Source organism: Temnothorax longispinosus, chromosome 4 (assembly GCF_030848805.1).
Source record: "Temnothorax longispinosus isolate EJ_2023e chromosome 4, Tlon_JGU_v1, whole genome shotgun sequence".
Classification (NCBI taxonomy): domain Eukaryota; kingdom Metazoa; phylum Arthropoda; class Insecta; order Hymenoptera; family Formicidae; genus Temnothorax; species Temnothorax longispinosus.
Window position 1 is genome coordinate 3,125,049 of NC_092361.1, and position 15,996 is coordinate 3,141,044.

The 15,996-nt window shown below is 36.3% G+C and overlaps 1 protein-coding gene and 1 long non-coding RNA gene across 3 annotated transcripts in view; one reads left to right on the plus strand and one right to left on the minus strand.

The window, feature by feature from the left end:
* Dnc (phosphodiesterase dunce) overlaps positions 1 to 15,996 on the minus strand; it is a 299,778-nt gene that overhangs the window by 256,060 nt on the left and 27,722 nt on the right. Inside the window, exon 1 of one of the 2 annotated variants that reach the window (XM_071775392.1) lies at positions 3,876 to 4,391. The exons of the other annotated variant lie outside the window; for it this stretch is intronic. The gene's annotated coding sequence lies outside the window, so the exon portion shown is untranslated. Of the gene's footprint in view, positions 1 to 3,875; positions 4,392 to 15,996 lie in introns of those variants that run through there. 2 annotated transcript variants of the gene reach the window in all.
* On the plus strand, positions 4,589 to 10,894 carry LOC139811242 (uncharacterized). Its single transcript, XR_011731581.1, has 2 exons — positions 4,589 to 4,759; positions 6,644 to 10,894. It is a non-coding gene; the product is annotated as an uncharacterized lncRNA (long non-coding RNA).

Sequence of the window (15,996 nt, forward strand, 5' to 3'; positions counted from 1 at the left end):
GTTTCTGCCAAAGATACATTCTGCCGAAGCTGCATCAGTGTCAAGACTGTCCTTGTTCCTTGTCTTGTTCCTAGGCTTTAAATTGACATTTATCTGTCGACAACCAATGGCATTTTCTTCGTATACAGATTGCATCTCTGATACATTCGCAGCTATTATCGAATTTCTCGATGACATTTCCGCCTCACGATGAAAGTCGGTTGAATACGACAGACCATAGGATTTTAAAAAGGTTTTCAAGACTCACATGTAAATGGCTTGGACTATCAATAAAGTAGTGATAAATGATAGTGACTTAACTTTTCTTTAATATATGCAATATCGTTTGCAAATATCGTCCCAATGAAATACCTAACTGTCAACAAGTTCATGAGAAGTTTAATTTAACGCGATACATTCTTCAATATGTGGCAAAGTACATAATCATACGCGTATATTAATTAGCAGAAATTAGTGCAATCTGAATGCTTCTAGAAAGCGACCGAATGTTTATCCCTTCTTTGAAATTCGTTTCATTCAAATTATTTGCTGAAGCTATTGTGTGTGCCATTGTTGTAACTTCTAACAAAATATCACTTCATGCTTACGTATAAATGTAGGTACATATATACGTATTAATAGATTCCACAACAATAATTTACAATAACTAAAATAATTCGACTTGATCTGATTATTGCATTCTTTACAATGCAATTCTTTTAATACCGCCAGAATGTTAAATTATAAATCATAACTTACAAAAGTCAAAAGCAAAATAGAGAAAGGAATTTATAATGTATGCGATGTTATACACAGATAATTCATATAGTTGAAGTACATGGATCGGCAAATATCATGCCGCACGTCCGCTTGTTCTGCACGATAGAAAGAATCTATTTCCTCTTCCATTCACACGAAAATATAACGATTTCGAGTCACGAGACAACAAAACAAGATTATACAGGAGATATTCTCACTCGAAAGCGCACGGATTGATGCAAAATTCCCTTCGGAGATTTTTAGAGATAAAAATAAAACCTGAATATGCGTATAACTTCGCCGGATTCTGGAACGGTGAAACTTGCGCAACAAGAAAATGCACGCACACTGCAGTTTTACAACAGGTGCTCGTGAGATCCCCGGCTCTATCATCTCGCGCCGCATCCGCGAGTTACAGACTTGACGAACGCCGTCGAATGAACGTTTGTTTCACTTGCAACCGTTTCAATTGCAACCTGTCGATATTGTTCATTCTATACATAGCTTATACAAAAGTATAAGCAACAATAGCCGTCCCACGCAAAAATTAGAACCTGATAGAAGTCTGCCATCGTTATACGGACTACCGCGAGTAATAAATTGATGAATCTAAATATTGATCATCTATGTGCATTTGCGATTCCCGTTACTAACAGATGGATTGCGTTATTAAATTATTGCAATATCTGTATCGATTTTACATATATATATAAATTATAATTTCAATTCGAAATTCCTAAGCTACATATCATATTCATAAGCGCTCATTTAGCGCATAAGAATTTTATTGCGAGATGTCTCTTATTCGTACACTACTAAAGTGAAGTCAATTTCGCAGACAATCGGGTCGCAAATCTCACCGCGGAAATACAGAATGCAATGCACACACGAATGCGCGGGAAAGCGGTACTCTTGTTTCGCAGATGGGCGACGAAGAACGCTCTGGGGATGATGGGTGAACGAAATTTAATAGAGAAAGAAAAAACAAAAACAGGCGCAAAAATAAGGGAAAAAAAATTTATAAAAAAAGACAGCTACTTGCATGGTTATAAAAATTTTAGATGAACAATAAACGGATCTCTTACGCGAGTCTGTGTAAAATGTTTACTGTAATAAAACAATTAATGTTTAACGGAACAATTAAAAATTTAGATGTTTAAGTACTTTGCTTAAACATCTAAAAATTATAAATAAAAATACATCCATGTTTTATCTCTTATTATTACAATTAGTTAAAAGCTTTAAATAATAATTTGAGAATAAAAGTCTCCTGCAGTTGGAAATAATTCACCTACGCGCGACATTATCATACCGCGTGTGTTTCAGCGAACGGAAAAATAATGGTCCCGCGAAAACAACTTAAATGTGTTTCCGTCGCTTTAGCGAAAAGTTTGAGATGATAAAACGTGAGAAAACTTGTCTATCGTTCATCGGAATCAACGCGAGTTACTAGATAGAAAAATCGATGCGAAAATCGAGTTCATATCATAATTTATAATTGCAAATCTGATGGATGAAAATAGTCTGTCAGTCTGAGTTTATTACAATGATTTCATTAAGATAATATCTCGTGCGTTTTAATAACTAAAATTAAACATCGAATTAAATGTTCCTGCCATTCTCTCAGGATCTCCTTATCTAGTCAATCTAAATAATTAATGCAGACGCATCTTTTTGGATTAAACAAAAAATGCATAACGCTCAGAGATTTAGTTTTGTCTAAAGTGTGCAAAATATGCTCGCGAAATAAAAGCACGCGATAATAATACTGCATCCACTGTGTTTGAAAATAAAACAGATTGGTGTTTGCAAAATTAGTTTGTTTATTATTTCAAAGTCTCGATGATGCAGGGGACCATTAAACTTTTGCGCAAAACCCGAGGCGCGTACGAAATATTATTGTGAAAAAGAACACGACCGCCCATTTATCTGGCTTTTCAGAAATGGGAAGCTACAAACGCCTATTCTGCTGAGCGTATCGCAAAATTGTCGCCGCGAGCGTTTTTCTTTAACAAAATTAAAAAGTTCATCATCGAAGGATTCAGTTCTACTAACAAGGTTACCAGCGTCCATTAAAGTAATCGATCTCCCGAATAAATATTTCAATACCTTTACAAGGGCGTCCTAAACGAAATCTCATACCGCGCGAAGTAAGGAACGAAACGAAGCGTTTCTGCAACGCAATCACTTTCTTTTCCCATTTTCCTTTTAACACCGCGTGAATAAAAAAAATGGAATTTAAAAGAAAGAAGATCTGTTAATCATAATCTATTTCTTTAATACCAATGGAAAAAGATATTATAGTCCATAATCGAGAGGCGTCGTAATAAAATGTGCATCGAGTCGTAAAAAAATGTCGTAAAAAAATTTATGCAATTAAGAAAAAATGACGAGTTACCTTTGAAACTGTCGATATGTAATAATAAAGTTTATGATCCTACATTGCAACAAGAGATCTAAAAGAAATTAGTTTTTGTTCTCCCCTTTATTAGACTTCCTTTGAAATCAAACGACCAATAAATCAGTTCATTTGATTTGATCTCACCTAATCGTTCGACAAAAAGTTGAATATCGCGGCACGTTCTCTCGCCATTTATCACAGATACGGAAAAACGTTAACTGCTAGTAATTTTTTAAGTAAAAGTCCATGAAATAGCGTGCACAAATATTCATGTTACAAGGAAGACCTGTTCTATGTTATATGTAAATAAAAGATCATCGAATTCTTTTTACTATATAAACTAAAAATATATTCGCCACGCTTGCAACATTCGCACACGGCAATCCACGGCAATCCACGTCAAAAAGGAAAAGCTCCCATTATCCCATACACTCTTAGCGCTTTTGTTCTCCCTCTAAAAGCAAACGGGCAATAAAATTCGTTCGATTTCCCTTCGTGCTGATTTAACAAAAAAAAAAAGTCAAGTAAAAATTTTCTGGATCAGTTGTCACAAAGGCAGAAAAATCGAATTGTCTGATTGATGTTGATCAGAAATTTACGATAGCGTTCGTACGCATTGTTGTTACGACAATGGCACGTAAATTTGCACAAGCGGCGATGGATAAACATACGACGAGCCTCGATAAAGCATCCACCTCTCTCCCGGCGAGCATAACGCCAATAGCGTCAATACTACCTAATAGCGTGGAACGTTCTCTCTTCTATTATTCACAACCGGCGCGTCCGCCGCCGTCGCACTCGGAGACAGCACTCGCGGGCACTCCCGTGAGGAACATGCCGAAAGAAACAGAGCAACCGTCGGCCATATCCTCGCCGGTTGCACTCTACATCGAGCACGCGATTCTAGCCTCTTCCCTATCACACCCGAGAGAGATGCGTCTTCCGCTACATATCATCCACTATCGGCCCACTCGCGACGCACATGAACGTAGTACCGCTCGCGTTGCACCGGTAAATTGGAACTCGAGCGTATTGAAGTGCGTAAAGGAAGATAGAAAGACAGACAGAGAGAGAGAGAGAGAAAGAGAGAGAAACAGAGAAAGAGAGAGAGAGAGACAGAGAGAGATAGGAGAGAGGAGAGGAAGAAAGACAAAGATAGATAAACGAAGCGTACGTGAGAAACGGTGAAAAACGGAGAGGCTGGGAGGAGACAATGGAGGGGTACGTAGCGAGAGATGCAAATGGCCAGGCGCGCGTTTCTCCCGTCGACGAACGTCGGAGTGTGGCCTCGGCGTTAACCGGAGCCGAGGCGATGTGCTCTCGTACGCCTTCGTCGTATTGACGTTGACGGCGGCCGAGACCCAACTGACGAAAGGGTTCTCTCTCTCTCCGGCGGCGACGCCGCGCCACAGTGCCGTAGCATCCGGAAAAGCGGCGGATTTTCCGAGTACCCGAGCGATGTCCGAGGAGGGGTGGCGGGCATCTATGCTACCGACTACCACCGCGACTACCCTCAGCGCCACTACTAGTATTCCGCGGACCGGCGGTGGGTCCGCAGCCCTGGCTGTTTTGCAAAAATTAGGTCACCCGCACCCACCCCTTCACGTATCACCACCAACGGTACGGTATGGTTCACGCGGATGCATGTGCGGCGTCTCTTCTACCTCCCTACACATTCTCTTTACGTCTATCTCTATCTATCTATCTATTTACCTATCCACTCATCTATTTGTTTGTTTATCTATCTATGTATATCCACTCATCTGTCTATCGATATATCTCTATGTGGCTATTTTGTCGCACTTCCATTCTCGACGCATGATACTTTTTTCCCACCGATCTCGTCCGGTAGACCAGTATGCGATTGTCGAGTTGCATTACCACTGAGTTTCCATCAGTGTTTCTACCTCTGGTATACCTTGTCACCATAAATCGATAACAGTTGCCCTTTCGCGTGATAAGATGGAGAGTAAGAAGGATCCACGCGGAATACCGGTAATGGCTGTGACTACACGCAAACTCCAATTCCTATTTTACATTTCTATTTTGTTCGTACCGAAATAAATGTGTTAGGTCACATATTTGTAATTCAAATAACCTTACAGTGTATATAACTATAACATTAGATAATAGATATAAAACGTTAACGATATACGAAAATAGCCAGTAGCCAGAATACTCGAAAACGCGGTCTTTTCCACTGGAATACAAAAGCATACGATATGTCCTTGATACGCAAATATTTGATTTTATGTTATTTTTCTCCATTCCAGCTGTAAGTCATGATAAACCTCACCCTTCTATCGCAACTGTATTTTTAATCACATTTTATATAATCCCCTTTTTGCTACGTTCTCGTCGATAAACGACGCGACGGAGAAATATATATCTGCAAATATATACACATACGCATCCTGACAGAGTTAATTTCTTTGCCAAGCCTTTAACGGACCAATTACATTCATCCGCGATAAACGATCGAGCACAAAGCAGCAAAGTTTAATTACTTTCGAGAGCGATATTCGCCGACTCGCAAATCGGTTCCCTGCTAGATGAAACGTTGTGTTTGTCTTAGGTGTTTATGCGCGGAGTTTCTTTTGAAAAGGCGATTCAATGAGGCTATTCAATTGCGCACAGCTTATATGCTACACTCTTCAAAAACTATACCTACAAGTTTCAAAATTCAATATCTATAATTGTAGAACAAAGTTCATTATTCTAATTAGTAGTCTCGGTATAAAATGTTATTTAATTATTGTAAAATATCTCGAAATGCGAAAATGAGTAATTCGCGTTATTGAATATCGGCGCGGATTTCGGTAAATTTATTGAAAAAAACTAACGGGCGCTATTTGCGCAGATAATTAATTAGTGTTGCCTTTCGATATTGTACCAAATATAATATTTGCTTTCATTGTTTTGCCGCGCGCATAAGCTATAGATTGTAGCGTTAAAAATTTCTGTGGAGGGAAATCGACTCTCACACGTATCGACTGCCACATATCGCGCTGATATTTTCCATAAAACGTTTCCTTTTATCCATGATCAATCCCAAGGCAATACCGTATGCCATAAATCATAATGTCATTGTCCGTAAAGAATAACAGTTATCGTGGTTTTATCACCCTCTCTTGAATTTTTGTCCGAAGCGAAAATTATTAAACATATCAAATTAAAATCGTAATACGAGAACCCATTATCGTGTGTTAATTTTTGTTTTTACTTAAATTACCTCTTTTTGTTGCATTATCATAATCAACTTAAATTTAATATATCTAAACTTTATAAATACATAATTTTTGCTATTGTCGCTAATGAACTTTGCCGTTTTACACTCTTGTTTCAAATCTCACATAAACTTCATCCAAGCACAAAGCCTCGTCTCTCTTCTCTCGCGCTGAATATATCCCAGTCATTTTATCCCATTGTTACAAAAACGATTGACTCTGAATATTATATTCTGCTTCTCGTTATCGCTTGATAATTAAATCCTTTATATTACAGGTTGCACAAAGATCGGAGCGATGTTTTTAGCGTAATATTCCTTCCACTATTCCCAGTTAACCGCCGCAATAATGAATATTTAAATGTCGAAGTAAAGGTGAATGGCGAAATAAACAAACTCTCTGATCTAGAACACAATGTGCGGACTGAAGCTTTAGCTTCGCTAAAAGCGGATGCGCGATGCATTAAAGTGCATACTAGAACGCGAGAAGAGCGTTTTGGAAGCTCGAAAACAACCCTACGGTAATTTATTGATCGCAAGTCGGTATTTCAATACGACGCATCGGGCAGTACCTCGACCTGCATCTCAATCCTCGTCCCGTAGTGATTACAGACGAGTATCGGATAATTGGACAATTAGCGTGCGCGCGGTCAGTTTAGCTGTTAGAACCGTCAGTGTCACTTGAACAGAAACGATCATTTCGTACGTGACTGCGTACTTGACTGCGTACGTGACATACTGATGCACATATAACGCAGCACACGCCAACTGTCATCTACATCGATAAATGACCATTCAAGTGTTATAAGTAGCGTCTTATTTGACCAATTAGCCTCACGATTATTTCCGTGTAAAAGAACAATCAGGTGTTTGCAGTACATTTTTAGACCTGAAAAATATAATTTATAACATCTGATATATGTACTCTCCGCATAAAGAATAAAGAAATAATTACGCTAAATATTTTATTGCGGCGCGTAAATGTCGACATAATTATTTCAATCTTGTGTTTTTGTCACACCAAATCTATATATTTGTTTCTTTCCTATTTTCATTATATTGGTAGCAGAATAATTGGAAGTAAATATCGCGAAAGATTTTTAATAAACTATAACAAACGAATACAGCATGCGAAAACCAATCAACTTTGCCGTCCGTCGTTTGAGTGTCGGTACGCTTCAAAATTGAATCGGGCTGATTACTACAGGCCGACCGGACTGACGCTTTTCTATATTTCAACCCCGATTTCTCATCCACTTTAGGGTTTCTATTAGATTGACTTCATGCTGAAAACGTGAAAGATATGAGAGTTACCGCGTGATTCCATGCGGAATTCCCGTCGTCATCATCTCTCTCTAATATAAGAGATATTATACGAGAATAAGGGCCACGGCCCACCGATAAAAACCGACACTAAGCCCCAGACACGTTTTTTTACGACGCCAAAGAGGTAGAAGCATTACTTCTTTTTTTACGATATTGCCTCTTTTTATGATCGTTGCGTATTTCTCATTGTAACGCATTTATTCATTTATTTATTTGTATCACTAACACAAAAATGGATTAATTTGAATTAACGCGTGTTTTCAATTTCTTTCACTATATTATTATTCGTATTTAATCTTCGAAACATCACACGAAAACGTAATATCACAGGCGATTATCTTCACCAAAATAGTAGATATCTAAAAATTTTTCTCAAATAAATCTCTATTTTTTCGTTCGTCGAGGATGAAATTATTACGTTTATTTGTTGGGGATCGCTCACGTTACGGATTTTACGTCGACATAGCAAAAATAATAAATAAAAAACTAGGTAATATATTCATTTCTCGAGCGCATTGTTTATATTTCGTTATATTTACTAAATATTAATCTCTCAGTAATGTGCGATATGTTCTGCTCGTCAAAAAGTTAAAAATTACACAGATTTAACCGAGAAAATTACGTCAAAAAGTAATATTAACGAATCAATTTTCCACATGTATCGATATATATCACCTGACTCAATGAAGTTTATACCGTATGTTCCTGAAAGGGCAAACCTCCCGATATTTCCGTATATGTTCTAACCTGTCCAGAAATAGAGATTACTTAGCGATTTTGCCGACAGTAATTTATCGATATATTGGCACGCAACCTGTCCGATAATAAAGAGTAAATAAAGACTAAAATAGATTATGCTCTCGTCGTTGCAAGAAGGACTCCATAAGAGGAGTGGTAAGCTCAAAGGGTCGAACGAGAATGAAAATAATGCACAAAATAAACTCCTTTTGCTACAATAATATTGCAGCAAAAGCTTAATAAATGAATACTTACGTTCTCAAAATACTGTCTTGTGACAAACTATTACGACAAAATTTCCTTGGTTGATAAAGTTCCGTGATTGTTGATTCGTGCAAATTTACAGAAATTGTATAAAATAACAATTACAAAATATAACCGATAATTTGCGCACATTACGGCATATTACGGAACAGCTCGAGTGGAGCTGTTCGGGCGCAACACCGACGAACATGTACGGCTTCCAAATCTCAACGAACGTGGGCTCGTTAGTGATAATGCGTAATTTGCGCGTAATTGGCGAGATGTAATAGATCATTAGAGTTGTTCGCCTCAAGCATACAATGTAAACTCAGGCTAGGCGTAACAAGTTGGTATACATCTGGAACAATAGGATGTTTATACATAATGCATACGGTGGGTAAGTTGAGGTGATCCGAAGTACTTCGCGCACAAGACATTCGTGTCTCAAGTGGCTGAAATTCTTTCCCCTTTTCCGGGAGAACTCGTTCCCTCGCCAGAACGAGATCTGCGAAATATTCTTGTTGTCGGTGGCACATATGGCGGCGCATATGTGACAATATACACGCCACGTCTCGCTACGAGAGTATCACGAGCCACCTAGCTACTGGTACGAAATTTATTTTGCAACCCGACGGAAGATTGATACTCCTTCGATGACTCCATGTATCACATTACTCGCGCACATTTTTCTAACATTCAATATATAACGACATATTGCCTTATATACATTTCATGTTACCAGTTACGAGGATACATGATATATATAAGTTTCCGAAGAATGTGTCATCATTATATATCTCGGCATATTCAACAAATGTGCCGTGTTTTTTTTCAAACAATTTTAATAATATTATCTAGAACTATTCTTGGTTAAGTATAAATGTCTTTTTTATATTATAGATAAAATTAGGGTTTAAAAAAGCAGTAGATTTATATCAAAATTATTTAATTCAGATAGCTAGTACAGCTTGAAATTTTGAAGTTTCAGGTTTTTTAAATCATATTAGTTTTTATTATTATTATTAATTGAGATGGATTAATTTTAATACGGTATTGCGGAATTCTCATCTTTTTTACAATTTATGTGACTATTTAATTATTTGGTTAAATCTTAATTAAGCAACAATAGATGATAATATACTACGTCATAAAATGAATCAATCAACTTCAAAAATATTTATATCCCTAAAATATGAAGAAATATGAATATACTGAACACGAAAAATCTACAGAACAAAATGACATTGTCTCACACATACACGTACAATCATGGAAGACAGATATTATTCAGAACACGATTGAATCTGTTAAACGGATATGTCATTCTGTCGTAAGGTAACATGGCAATGTGAAGATGATTACATGTATAAGAACAGACGGAATAGAAACCTAACTGTTCCTCCGCAGGAAATTCGAAAACGTTAGCCAGCGGAGAACACCTCTGTACTTTCAATCAAATCGAGGTTGCACTGGAAGCGAACTGTAATTTGATTTCTTTGCACGTGCATGAATAAAACATTTCAGGGGGGAATTAATAAAATAAAACAATTAAGGTACACGCACAAATTAAAGAGACAGAATGTTGCATATTGCTAAAACTCTTACGTTTCTAAATAAAACATTGTAAAAATATATATCTGCAGAATAAATAATAAAAATAATGTAGGACGAGCCGCAACTAACCGATATGGGTCGATTTATATTTCTAGAGAAGATTATTTTCAGGACCGGGTCAAATTTGCATCGATTTCTAATTCACTCTGGATATTTTGCATAGAATTCCAAGCGTATTCATGAAAACCACCAAGACTGCTTTAACGATTACCTTGCTTTTTATGATCGGCAAATGCAAAAAGTGATGGCTTTATTCTTCCATCCTTTTATTCGACGTAAGAAAAAGAACCGGAAAAGATAGGGAGAAGAGGGAGAAAGCGAATGGAAATTGGCATTGTCAATGAACGAATAACGATCCAAAGAAAAAAAATAAAATGAATTTCAATATAAAACCCGTCAATTTTCGCCTGCAGATCGATATTCATTGAGAAGCCATTTCAAAGTTACGCGGAAGCTAGATTTATTACGATTTGTAAACGTGCTTTAAGCACATTTTGCCTACCAGATTTGCTCATTTTTAGACGTATAGTATAGAATGTATTGTGCAAAAAATAGAGCCGATTATCCTAATAACAACCAGTATTTTATGAAATGTGTGAATAAAGATATAGAGAGAAAGCGTGGTATTGTGTTTCAGTAGAACCGGACGTTACAAGCCAGACATAGATACAGGAGATCACAGCCATAAATATCAGTTAAATTTAACAAAGATTTAAGTGATTCTCCACATCTTTCTCTATGAACAACGCTTGAAATAGACAAAGAGTTAGTTAAACTCCTTTAACTAATATTTATTAGAACGCACATGTATTCCCCGTGTGTCTGACTCAGTCGTTTATTTCCACTGAAACGTAATAACGCGCTCTCTGCGTTATCATTGTGTACCCTGTCCAGCGAGATATATGTAAAGTACACGGATTAAACGCTTGTAAAACGCGTGTCAACCCACACATATGTATGTTAAAAATTTCAAAATGATGCAAACGTGTCGGTGAAAGTTCCAGCCGCGAAAAGACGGACTTTGTGTGAAAAGACAGCCCGTGGTCGATATAGAAAGGAACGCTTGCGCGTTTCGCTTTCCTCCTCCGCCGTGCGCTATTATTCCACCGCGCGGATTCACGCGCGCGTCACTATAGGACCCGGCAATTGCATCCCGAAATTACATTTCGAGTGCTGTAACTGCTGAAACTCGCGAGCGATACGAGGGCTATCGATAGGCGCAATCCAATTTTAACGAAAATCGATTTCGAAGTACGTATAATGAGATTTTTAATGGACTGTCGTGGATGTAATCCTAGATCTCGTAGACTTCATATTCGAAATCAGGAAATATCACACATTTTCATATCAAAAGCAGAACTATTGGAGAAAAAAAAAAGGAAAACGCGGAAATACGGGAAAGCAGTAAAAGTACGATGATAAACGACTTGTAAAAAAGAACCCGTTCTCTCATTCTGTGTAGACGGAATCCTTTCTTTTCTCCTCTTTTTTTTCTCCACCCTAGGTATTTCTTCTTAAACTGTTTTATTCCATCATTTATTTCACAGATATCATGTATGTCAAACTGTTCGGTTGATAGTGTGCGCGATCAATTCGATTTCAATTCGAAAATTGCTCTAGACAACTGCTCGATTAAGCCGTTGATTGGTTGGAAACAACGATTCAATCGAAATCGGACTAAAAACCCGTTAAAAGTTCACAATAAATAATTATTCTAAACTGTGCAACAAACTAAATCGGTATATAGAGCAAGCAGCCCAGTTGTCTGCCGTTGCCTGTCCGTCAACTAGATGGATAGCGTTTCCGATTCACTTATCCCGAAGGGAAACTACACGACGGCGTATGTACCCGTGGAATTGATTTCGCGCGAAACGGGCCAATACTCCATTATAAAAGTGTCGATAAACTCAGCACTCAAAGATTTACCGCGTATAACCACCGCGAAAAGTAACATCGCTATTATCATCACGTTGTCTATTATCGTAACGTTCATTTAAATATCGCACGCTAACATTAATTAATCATAATGCAAATCCAATAAGATCAAAGAATATTCTCCCGAAGTTTTGTCTACCGATACCTGATGAAAGCAGATACCAAATATCTGTAGCAAGTAAGCGGTTGAAAAAATATTTTACTACGTTGCTATATAGAAATTTAATGTCTTCCTTCTTCGCACTTGATTATACACGTTTGGTTGTACGCTTATATAATCGATAAATAAATGAATCATCGATCTTCGAGTTTTATTTTATCGGAGCGTATGAATAATCGAAAGGGTACATTTAATTTAAATTGATTTAAGAGGAAATGAACAGCAAATGGTAAAAAAAAGTGAGTAAATTTAATTGTGTGTGGCAATTTATCCTCATTTGAGCAAAGCCTTAGATAATACCTTAGTGTGACTAAAATAGTGAGTAAAATAGTTTTCTTAATTTCAAACGGAAGATAAAAAGTAAAATTATTATTATGCAATATCGTGTAAAATTCTTTCTTTAATTTAAAAAATCTCAGCTCTAGACAAATTTTTTTTAAATATAACGGAAACGAAGATTAAATATTAATCAAGGCAAAATAATTTTGAATTATTCCATTGCAAAGAAGCATAAAAGCAATTCTTTTTTCGCGAGTATTTTTTTTCCTGGTTGCGAAATAGAATGTAAAAAGAGCGAAAAAGGCGGAAAAATGAAAAAATGATAAAGAAAATTGATAAAAACGAAACGAGAGTAAATGGGAAACACTGCAAAGAAGCATAAAAGCAATTCTCTTTTCGCGAGTATTTATTTATCCTGAATGCGAAATAGAATGTAAAAAGAGCGAAAAAGGCGGAAAAATAAAAAAAAATAAAGAAAATTGATAAAAACAAAACGAGATTAAATGGGAGACAAAGTCAGAAATGTAGGGGATGTCTTATGCAGGCTCGGGGACAGGATATCCATTAGCCGGACGAATAAGGGGTAAGGTCGAAAGACAGGAGACAGAAAGGGAGAAGAACAAGGGTGTACAACCGCAGCTGCGGCAGGGCTAAAAGCAACAGGCAGCCAATCAATAACCAACCTAAGGTACGATTCTGCTAACTTTCCGATATTCTATAGCTCGTAAAACTATAGCTAATAAAACATAATGATTATTTCATTTAAAAAAAGTTTCTTTTTGGCTGTTTTATGATCGTTCGAATAACCAAATCGCATCCAGCCAAGTAAACTTGTCCTAAGAAACTTAGATACGATTTAAACATTGCTTGCGGGGTTCCTCTATAGGAGTAATACAACGCGAAACAAACGATGCTATCAACTAAATTCATTAAACAAGCCCGAAGGCGAAGAGAGACTTGCACTATTGTTCCTCTTGTAGCTTCTAATCAAATTAAATTCAAAGGATTCCGTTAAAAGATATATTTAAAGATAATTAACGCACTATGTATTTTTACGAAATAGAATAATAAATGACCTAAAAATATACTTCTAATTTATATCACAAAAATCTACGTCACGCGCGTAATTGTAACTCGTAACTCGTGCAAGTTACAAGTTTTACAACCTTATTTGAGATAGGTACGCATAAAATCCCCGACAAACTTCTGTTATTGGAAATAAGAAGAGTTAGTAGTGGAACAAGATTCTGATAACATTTACTCATCTTATCTTAATGAAAATATCTATCAAGACGTTTTTAAAACGTTTCGCGCAAAGCCTTTTAAAGAAAGTTCGAAGTAAGACCTGCAATTTATCTTGCTTTGCAAAATATCCGTGCGAAATGTTTTCTTTCCTTTTACTTTCTAGAGAAATAAACGCAGAAATTAAGATTTATATTTATTTGTAATTTATCAGATATTAAGATGCGAAGAATCATGATAATATTAATTTTATCGAAAAAGCGATAAACGCGAAAGTAGAAAAGATTTAAAATTCTTAGAGGGGATCATAAAAAAAGTATATCCTACTCGCTCACTGCCATTTCAGGTAATTAATTTAAATTTATAATACAATATAAATGAGAATTAACGATAAAAAAGTCAAGATAATGATTCTATTACCTGCGCATTAGGTAACTTATAAAAATACTATATGAGCTATTTTACGTGCAACCACCCAATATTGAACACATGCAAAAAACTTACCCTATATCATTGACATCATTCGTTGGACTGACATGGCATTTATAACACAGCAAAGACTTACCTGAAACAAAAATACATTTTTGGTCAGAAATACATACAGCAAAATAATATTAATTCTACTCGTAAGTAAAAATGTAATCACAAGGATAAACTATAATATTATAAATTCGGAAAGAATTGTTTTTCATTTATTACGCTAAATTCGTATCGTCATCGAACTTTCCGACAGTCGGCCGTTCGTTGGATAAAACAAGATATTCAAACCCAACGGAGTTTATCGATCGCCATACAAAAGCTTCAAGCTCCAATGCAAAAGCTCTGTACCGACACAGGGATAAGGAAGAATTCTACAAAAACATGGAACCTCTTGGAAAAGCAAGGAAACCACCCGTTTGTGGAAATCGAAATCAGAGCGCAGCACCACTACATATTTAAAATTATATAGAATTTTGTCGCGTTAACTATTAGAGTTAGCAAAAGAAGAAGTATTTTTTCATTATACCATTAATGATAAAATTATTTTAGATTATAGATAATATATAAAACGTCTCGAAACTAATTAATACGTTAATACTCTGATTAATTTCTCCAAAATCTTCATCACCGAAATAAGCATCGAATATATATCATTTATTCGAATTAATAAATGCAAATTTAGACTGTTTACAGTACATCTGCAGCGTATTTACTTCAAAACTAACGAAATTGTGATTTTCGAAGTGTATATAACGTCGCGTCGATGCATATATTCCTATATATAGAATTATAGAACCTATGCAACAAGGTTTCCTACATCTTACATTTCCGTTTCAACTGTCGCAACCTCCTGGAACTTTAATTAACACAGTTATACAAAGATTGCGCGTGAAAATTAGTACCGAATCATGCTGCTAATTACTCTCTCTCTCTCTTTCTCCCTCTTCAAGAATAACATTTGCCTATAAACCGTTTCTTACCTTCATTACCTGCACGAGCGACGGCATTTTATTTTTTTTTTTTTAAATTTATGTGGTCTAGCTGGGGCACAGCTAGCCATTTACGTTAGTGAAATTTTACTGCTTCATTTAAGATTTAACGTTCCACGCGCGTCTCTTGTTCGCCGCGATGCTTATGAACATTTTACTGTGCTATATACGAAGAAAATATGCCTTGAAACATCATAGATATAAAACATAAATCATCTAGCATAATGCAAAATGGAATTTCTTACTCTTTTTTTTTTTCTTTTGTAAGGTATTGTATTGCCGAGAATAATAAATTGTACAGCACAAATCCTCCATGTCGTCCCTAGTACATAATACTCCTTAATAAATTCTTCGCGTAATATATGCCTAAAGGACTTGTTGCATGAACCATTCTTTTCGTGCTACCAAATAAAGACGGTGAACGATAATTAAATTATTTAATAAAATTGAGATTGTACGACTACTGCTTACGTTAGTATAAACAAAATTTTTTTTTGTTTACGGTGTAGCAAGCATGACTTCGAAATGAGGGCGTTACTAAACTATTCAGAACCGTCGGTCAACAAATGCCGCGAAATGAAAAATCACATTTTCAATAATGGCACAAGATAAATTATCGATTATA